Here is a 9,578-nt window from a genome sequence, read left to right on the forward strand (position 1 = left end):
GGGACTTCAGAAAATATGTTGATTAAATTGTAGTAGAAGGTATGCCTCTAAACTGAGGCTTTAATCAACATAAATCTACAGCTTGTAAAACTAAACCGAAAACTAAGCAAGATGGCTGCCCCTAGAGATTCTATGGGGTAAAACCGCTGTACAACAATAAACATAACACAGGCAGCCCAACACGTAATGTTCAAGGTTCTTAACATACATAAATACTACAAGCACAAAGAAAGAAAACGAATAAAAAAAAGCCCATTGGCCTGGGATCGAACCCGGTCTGAAGAACAAAACGGAAACCATACATACGGATTACCCAATCGGTATGGCAGCACAAGGCTTTTACGGAAGGCTGTAAAGAACCCAAAGGCCCCAAGCACCCATATTTCCGAGCGAATATGCTGTACAACACTCTTGCAAGGTTATCCCAACCCGCGCATTAATGGGGAGGACAATAACCAGGATCCCAGGCCTGTAATACGGTTACGCCACGCACAGCTCGCCGAGATTGTGGATGACAAAAAATAGAGGTCTATTTGGGCGTCTTGGGTCCCTTGGGGACTCGCCATGCGCACGGGCGCATCTCTTTTATTGTGTACATGACATCAAATTAGCGAAGAAAAAAGACGCTGTTTTGGTATCATGTGAAAAGCATAAAATAAATAGAAATAAAGACGTAAGGGGGGAGAATATTGACATATTCATATTAGAATATTGACAAAATCCGCAATATTGTCTACGCTGACTAAGTAAAGCTGTATTTTACTTTAAAGGGGCAGCAGCATAGTACTGCGCATGTCTGGAGTCAGTGTTTATTGTAGGCTTTGAAGTGTCTACAAACAGTTGAACTTTTTAAAAGCTGTCAATACCTTATTAAATAATATGCAATATTATATTGAAAACTATGTTAATGGACAGTTTGTGGTCATTTTTTTTTTTGTTTTGTTTAAAGTCTGCCACATGTACCAAAAGCTAATAAGTCAGTATTAGAATTTCACTGAAGTTCACTGTGTCAGGGCTCTAGAGGTATTGCAAATCTCTTAACCATGACACTCCCCTTTAAAAGGAAAGTGAAAAAATCAAAATTGTTGGTGGGGGTCTCTGTTGTGTTTGTTTTCTTTTTAGTTTTGTTCTATTATTATTATTATTATTATTATTATTATTATTATTATTATTATTATTATTATTATTATTATTATTATTATTATTATTATTATTATTATTATTATTATTATTATTATTATTATTATTATTTTTTTCTTTTTTAGAGGGGGAGGGGAATTCAGCTAAAAATAGCCAAGGGTCAATTCAAGCAACTAGTACAAAAGATGTTTTTTGCAGTCCTTTATTCAATATATTCAAGGTTATCATGCAATTCTGTTGTTTGACTGCATATATATATATATATTTTCTTTCTTTTCATTACAAGTGCTATATGTGTAAGTGGTGACCATAGCTATGATTACTATTATTTAGAATATTTTTTTACCTACTAACAGAAAACAACTTGACTGCAAAACACTTACTGTAGGGCACTCGATATTAGGCATTACTTTCATGTGGATGTAAGGTTGAAATGTCAAAACCTTCATTAACCCGTGAACTACGCTTTAGCGTATTACACTTTGTTGTGATCTGATTCTATTGTTCTTTTTTGTGTTTTACTAACTATTACCGTTTAACTATCACACTTTGTTTCACGGTTTAATGAAAACAACTCTAATTACTTACAGTAGTTCTTTTTTAATATTATCATTTACTTGTATAATTTAGATGAGCAATACATATTTCTTTATGGCTTTGTAGAGCTCATCTCGTTCCTCATAAATAACAAACAAAATGAAGTTTGTTCTTATTTTGGTGCAAAGGAATCTACAGTAGTTTTCTAATCAGATAAATGTTTTTCTTTTAACACTCACCTGTTATTTCAACAGCCTTATTTGAGTTTGCTTGTCTCAGAAATAGACCTTGCTTAATAAACAAATATATCTTACAAACTTATTTAATAATAGGTAACAACTGTAATATTGTATGAAGAGAGTGCCCCTCCCTTCCCCCTGCTATTGTTGACATTATGCTCAATAAACTGTTACCTCTTCCCTCTCAACCAGTTAAGCATTCTATGTATGCTTCCCTGTACAAAATGCGCCCCTTCAAATAGAACATTAAAGTTCACATACTTGTTTACTTCCTCAAACTCTTTGCTTTGTGTTTTTTGTTAACTTTCTAGGAACAAATTGAATACATATAATCAAGCTTATTTTGCAAACTCACTTTTTTTTATTATTTTTGCGCAAAACCAATCAGGATTAGGGGGGTCAAGCACAAAGAAAAAAAACGAATTAAAAAAAAGCCCAATGGCCTTGGATCGAACCCGGTCTGAAGCACAAAACGGAAACCATACATACGGATTACCCAATTGGTATGGCAGCACAAGGCTTTTACGGAAGGCTGTAAAGAACCCGAAGGCCCCAAGCACCGATATTTCCGAGCGAATATGCTGTACAACACTCTTGCAAGGTTATCCCAACCCGCGCATTAATGGGGAGGACAATAACCAGGATCCCAGGCCTGTAATACGGTTACGCCACGCACAGCTCGCCGAGATTGTGGATGACAAAAAATAGAGGTCTATTTGGGCGTCTTGGGTCCCTTGGGGACTCGCCATGCGCACGGGCGCATCTCTTTTATTGTGTACATGACATCAAATTAGCGAAGAAAAGAGACGCTGTTTTGGTATCATGTGAAAATCATAAAATAAATAGAAATAAAGACGTAAGGGGGGAGAATATTGACATCTTCATATTAGAATATTGACAAAATCCGCAATTTTGTCTACGCTGACTAAGTAAAGTTGTATTTTACTTTAAAGGGGCAGCAGCATAGTACTGCGCATGTCTGGAGTCAGTGATTATTGTAGGCTTTTAAGTGTCAACAAACAGTTGAACTTTTTAAAAGCTGTCAATACCTTATTAAATAATATGCAATATTATATTGAAAACTATGTTAATGGACAGTTTGTGGTCATTTTTTTTTGTTTTGTTTAAAGTCTCCCACATGTACCAAAAGCTCATAAGTCAGTATTAGAATTTCACTGAAGTTCATTGTGTCAGGGCTCTAGAGCTATTGCAATTCTCTTAAACATGACACTCCCCCTTTGTTTTATTTTTAGTTTTGTTCTATTATTATTATTATTTTCTTTTTTAGAGGGGGAGGGGAATTCAGCTAAAAATAGCCAAGGTACAATTCAAGCAACTAGTACAAAAGATGTCTTTTTACAGTCCTTTATTCAATATATTCAAGGTTATCATGCAATTCTGTTGTTTGACTGCATATATATATTTTTTTCTTTCTTTTCATTACAAGTTCTATATGTGTAAGTGGTGACCATAGCTATGATTACTATTATTTAGAATATTTTTTTACCTACTAAAAGAAAACAACTTGACTGCAAAACACTTACTGTAGGGCACTCGATATTAGGCATTACTTTCATGTGGATGTAAGGTTGAAATGTCAAAACCTTCATTAACCCGTGAACTACGCTTTAGCTTATTACACTTTGTTGTGATCTGATTCTATTGTTCTTTTTTGTGTTTTACTAACTATTACCGTTTAACTATCACACTTTGTTTCACGGGTTAATGAAAACCACTCTAATTACTTACAGTAATTCTTTTTTAATATTATTATTTACTTGTATAATTTAGATGAGCAATACATATTTCTTCTTGGCCTTGTAGAGCTCATCTCGTTCCTCATAAATAACAAACAAAATGAAGTTTGTTCTTATTTGGTGCAAAGGAATCTACATTAGTTTTCTAATCAGATAATTGTTTTTTTTAACACTCACCTGTTATTTCAACAGCTCTTACTTGAGTTTGCTTGTCTCAGAAATAGACCTTGCTTAATAAACAAATATATCTTACAAACTTATTTAATAATAGGTAACAACTGCAATATTGTATGAAGAGAGGGCCCCTCCCTTCCCCCTGCTATTGTTGACATTATGCTCAATAAACTGTTACCTCTCCCCTCTCCACCAGTTAAGCATTCTATGTATGCTTCCCTGTACAAAATGCGCCCCTTCAAATAGAACATTAAAGTTCACATACTTGTTTACTTCCTCAAACTCTTTGCTTTGTGTTTTTTGTTAACTTCCTAGGAACAAATTGAATACATATAATCAATAAATCCAGCTAGCTTATTTTGCAAACTCACTTTTTTTATTATGTTTGCGCAAAACCAATCAGGATTAGGGGGGTCAAGCACAAAGAAAGAAAACGAATAAAAAAAAGCCCATTGGCCTGGGATCGAACCCGGTCTGAAGAACAAAACGGAAACCATACATACGGATTACCCAATCGGTATGGCAGCACAAGGCTTTTACGGAAGGCTGTAAAGAACCCGAAGGCCCCAAGCACCGATATTTCCGAGCAAATATGCTGTACAACACTCTTGCAAGGTTATCCCAACCCGCGCATTAATGGGGAGGACAATAACCAGGATCCCAGGCCTGTAATACGGTTACGCCACGCACAGCTCGCCGAGATTGTGGATGACAAAAAATAGAGGTCTACACTGTTAGTTTCAGAGAGTAGTTTAAACTACAAAAAGGGAGTAAAAAACCGAGGTACAAAATGACTCCCTTTTTGGAGTAATTTTTTACTCCCTTTTTTCTACTCTCTCAAGGGAGTAGATTTTACCCCTGTAGGGGAGTAACTAAAGGGAGTGATTTACTAGGTTGCTTGCTATTACTCCATTAAAGGAGTACAATTTACCCTCAAAATGGAGTTATTTTTTACTCCTTTTTTTCCTACTCTCTCAGGGGAGTAAATTTTACCCACTTTAGGGGGTAGCTAAGTGGAGTAATTTACTAAGTTGCTTGTTGTTACTCCATAAAAAGAGTACAATTCACCCTCAAAATGGGAGTCAATTTTTACTCCCTATTTTGTTATTTCCCCCTACTAATTGGGTAACTAAAGGGATGATTTCAACCCCTTCCCCCCTGTTTTTACAAAATGGCTGTTTAAACTCCACCTACTTCAGGGGTTAATACTGGAGAAATTAGAGTAACTTAGAAACACCAAGGAAAAGACGTTATTATGAATTTGACAAATCATTTAATTAAACAATTCAGTTTAAAAAATAACAAAATATAAGTTGAAAAAATGTTTGAAAAATAATAGTCATTTGACATAAGGTACCCAGGACAAAATTACTAACAAGTGTTCCAACATAACAAAGCTGAAACAAACATACACAATATTATTTTTCTATAACAACTTTAACAGCTTTTGAACATTACCCTTTTTGGCGTCATTACGGTTTTCCAAAAGAACTGCCTCCTCCTCCATCTTTGTATATTCAGATAAGAAGCTAGAAGCCTAATGCCTCTATATGCACCATTTAAATTTGAACCTGGTAGGCTAGCTTGAAAAGGTAACTAGGTTCTTCATATGCAGGGTTTACTGTGATCAGAATATACGGACAAAAACCAACTACAGTAACATTAGATATTCAAAATAAATATCTGGACAAATTTTAGGTGCAAGACTGATTACTAGGTTTTTACTAAGCTAAGTTATTCAATTTTGTGCTTCAAGTAACAGTTTATAAAGCATAGGCGCTTTAGATGTAAGTACAGTGATTAGTGAATAACTTTACGCATTGATACATTCCTTATACCTCAAACTTCTTTCTTTTCTGGCTTTGCAACTCGAGCACATTTTACTATCTCTATCATAATGTCCTGCGAAGATAATAAGAGAAACACATAAGAAGGTAGTATTGCTTTGGAAGATAACAAAGAATCACAAAACATATCAGTCTAGTTCGAGAAATCCGCTCACGAACGATGATTTGATGCTGAAGTTGGTCGCAAAAATCACATTTACTATTGAACCTATCACATTATAAAGCCGATTACACACTAACCTTTTACTTCAATCCATTTTCTGCCATCAAATCCTCAAAAAAGGTGAATTACGCGTAGAAAAGACGGGAATAAACGACTATCCGTTTGGAGGCTGTGATAATGGCTTTCGTTGGACCGTTATGATTTTGCGCCTTGGGCCCAAGCCCCTCCCGGCCACTTAAAGCGAGGAACGCCCGGTACATTTTGGTTTTACGGGCCCTGGTCAGCCGTCTTCTATCTGCAAAGCGGGACTTCTTTTTTTTTTATAATCTCAAGTAGCATTTCTATTAGAAACAATATATATATGATTTTATAATGTTCAAATCGGATCTAAGAATTTTATACAATTATCACCCTACCTATCTTTCTTTTCAATGCAGTACTAATTATTCTGAGCGAATTCTGAAAGTACACCACATAAAACTCATGTTCGAGTCCAATGCCTGTCTTTGATTACATTTCCTATTGTTGTAGTATAGCTGACAATATATGCAAGTATGGTGAGGCCTGTTCTTGTATTGAAAATGTTTTTTTAGGATTTCCTAAGAATTTCCTAAGAGTTCCTAAATTGTAGAATGCTTCAAATCTTCTTCCTAAGATTTTCTTGTCCAAATTATTCCGATTTTCTGGTCTACTGCTTATACTAGGAAATCCTAGGAATTTTCAGGAAGTTTAATCATATTTTGTTGTTTTGATCGAACTTAGGAAATCTTAGGAAACTCCTAGGCACAGGGTAGAGTTTTTTGTCTCAACAATAAAAACGATAAATTATTATTTTTATCTGTTGTCTTATATAATAAAGACTATCGTTTTCCTTCTTAAATTCAGCTAATTCAGAGTAAAAAAACAACTCGCTTTATTTTATATATTTGGTGTGGTTTGTTACTGCTCTAAAAAGATACAGCTGGAGTAAAAACTACTCTTTCAACACGAGATAGCTGGAGTAGTTTTTACTCTTCAAAACCTACCCCCTCAAAGGAGTACTTTTTTACTCCATTTCTTGACAATCTGGAGTAAAAATAACTCTTTTCACTTCAGATAGTTGGAGTAGCTTTTACTCTGCTAAAATTACCCCCCAGAAAAGAGTACTTTTTACTCCATTATTTGACCAACAAGAGTGAAAATCACTCTTTTTCTAATAAACATTCGATACTAATTCTCAGAGTAAAACTTACTCCGTTAAGGGAGTAAACAAAAAAAAAATACTCCTCAGTGGAGTAGTTTTTACTCCAATAAAGGAGTTCAAATTACTCCTTTAAAAGTACTCCATCGCAAAGAGTAGTTTTTACTCTCTGAGTGGAGTAAAAATAACTCCCTGAAACTAACAGTGTATTTGGGCGTCTTGGGTCCCTTGGGGATTCGCCATGCGCACGGGCGCATCTCTTTTATTGTGTACATGACATCAAATTAGCGAAGAAAAAAGACACTGTTTTGGTATCATGTGAAAAGCATAAAATAAATAGAAATGAAGACGTAAGGGGGGAGAATATTGACATATTCATATTAGAATATTGACAAAATCCGCAATATTGTCTACGCTGACTAAGTAAAGCTGTATTTTACTTTAAAGGGGCAGCAGCATAGTACTGCGCATGTCTGGAGTCAGTGTTTATTGTAGGCTTTTAAGTGTCTACAAACAGTTGAACTTTTTAAAAGCTGTGAATACCTTATTAAATAATATGCAATATTATATTGAAAACTATGTTAATTGACAGTTTGTGGTAATTTTTTTTGTTTTGTTTAAAGTCTTCCTCATGTACCAAAAGCTCATAAGTCAGTATTAGAATTTCACTGAAGTTCATTTTGTCAGGGCTCTAGAGCTATTTCAAATCTCTTAACCATGACACTCCCCTTTTAAAGGAAAGTAAAAAAAATCAAAATTGTTGGTGGAGGTCTCTGTTGTGTTTGTTTTCTTTTTAGTTTTGTTCTATTATTATTATTATTTTCTTTTTTAGAGGGGGAGGGGAATTCAGCTAAAAATAGCCAAGGGTCAATTCAAGCAACTAGTACAAAAGATGTTTTTTGCAGTCCTTTATTCAATATATTCAAGGTTATCATTCAATTCTGTTGTTTGACTGCATATATATATATATATTTTCTTTCTTTTCATTACCAGTTCTATATGTGTAAGTGGTGACCATAGCTATGATTACTATTATTTAGAATAATTTTTTACCTACTAACAGAAAACAACTTGATTGCAAAACACTTACTGTAGGGCACTCGATATTAGGCATTACTTCCATGTGGATGTAAGGTTGAAATGTCAAAACCTTCATTAACCCGTGAACTACGCTTTAGCGTATTACACTTTGTTGTGATCTGATTCTATTGTTCTTTTTTTGTGTTTTACTAACTATTACCGTTTAACTATCACACTTTGTTTCACGGGTTAATGAAAACCACTCTAATTACTTACAGTAGTTCTTTTTTAATATTATCATTTACTTGTATAATTTAGATGAGCAATACATATTTCTTTATGGCTTTGTAGAGCTCATCTCGTTCCTCATAAATAACAAACAAAATGAAGTTGGTTCTTATTTTGGTGCAAAGGAATCTACAGTAGTTTTCTAATCAGATAAATGTTTTTCTTTTAACACTCACCTGTTATTTCAACAGACTTACTTGAGTTTGCTTGTCTCAGAAATAGACCTTGCTTAATAAACAAATATATCTTACAAACTTATTTAATAATAGGTAACAACTGCAATATTGTATGAAGAGAGTGCCCCTCCCTTCCCCCTGCTATTGTTGACATTATGCTCAATAAACTGTTACCTCTCCCCTCTCCACCAGTTAAGCATTCTATGTATGCTTCCCTGTACAAAATGCGCCCCTTCAAATAGAACATTAAAGTTCACATACTTGTTTACTTACTCAAACTCTTTGCTTTGTGTTTTTTGTTAACTTCCTAGGAACAAATTGAATACATATAATCAAGCTTATTTTGCAAACTCACTTTTTTATTATTTTTGCGCAAAACCAATCAGGATTAGGGGGGTCAAGCACAAAGAAAAAAAAAACGAATTAAAAAAAAGCCCAATGGCCTGGGATCGAACCAGGTCTGAAGCACAAAACGGAAACCATACATACGGATTACCCAATCGGTATGGCAGCACAAGGCTTTTACGGAAGGCTGTAAAGAACCCGAAGGCCCCAAGCACCGATATTTCCGAGCGAATATGCTGTACAACACTCTTGCAAGGTTATCCCAACCCGCGCATTAATGGGGAGGACAATAACCAGGATCCCAGGCCTGTAATACGGTTACGCCACGCACAGCTCGCCGAGATTGTGGATGACAAAAAATAGAGGTCTATTTGGGCGTCTTGGGTCCCTTGGGGACTCGCCATGCGCACGGGCGAATCTCTTTTATTGTGTACATGACATCAAATTAGCGAAGAAAAGAGACGCTGTTTTGGTATCATGTGAAAAGCATAAAATAAATAGAAATAAAGACGTAAGGGGGGAGAATATTGACATATTCATATTAGAATATTCACAAAATCCGCAATATTGTCTACGCTGACTAAGTAAAGCTGTATTTTACTTTAAAGGGGCAGCAGCATAGTACTGCGCATGTCTGGAGTCAGTGTTTATTGTAGGCTTTTAAGTGTCTACAAACAGTTGAACTTTTTAAAAGCTGTCAATACCTTATTAA

The 9,578-nt window shown here is 35.1% G+C and overlaps 1 long non-coding RNA gene across 1 annotated transcript; it reads right to left on the minus strand.

Moving 5' to 3' along the window:
* Positions 1-5,274: 5,274 nt before the first annotated feature.
* Positions 5,275-6,074, minus strand: LOC125573286. Its single transcript, XR_007314051.1, has 2 exons — positions 5,935-6,074; positions 5,275-5,749 (listed from the first exon to the last, which is right to left on the minus strand). It is a non-coding gene; the product is annotated as an uncharacterized LOC125573286 (long non-coding RNA).
* Positions 6,075-9,578: the final 3,504 nt, after the last annotated feature.

The sequence above is a fragment of the Nematostella vectensis genome, chromosome 10 (assembly GCF_932526225.1).
Source record: "Nematostella vectensis chromosome 10, jaNemVect1.1, whole genome shotgun sequence".
NCBI lineage: Eukaryota > Metazoa > Cnidaria > Anthozoa > Actiniaria > Edwardsiidae > Nematostella > Nematostella vectensis.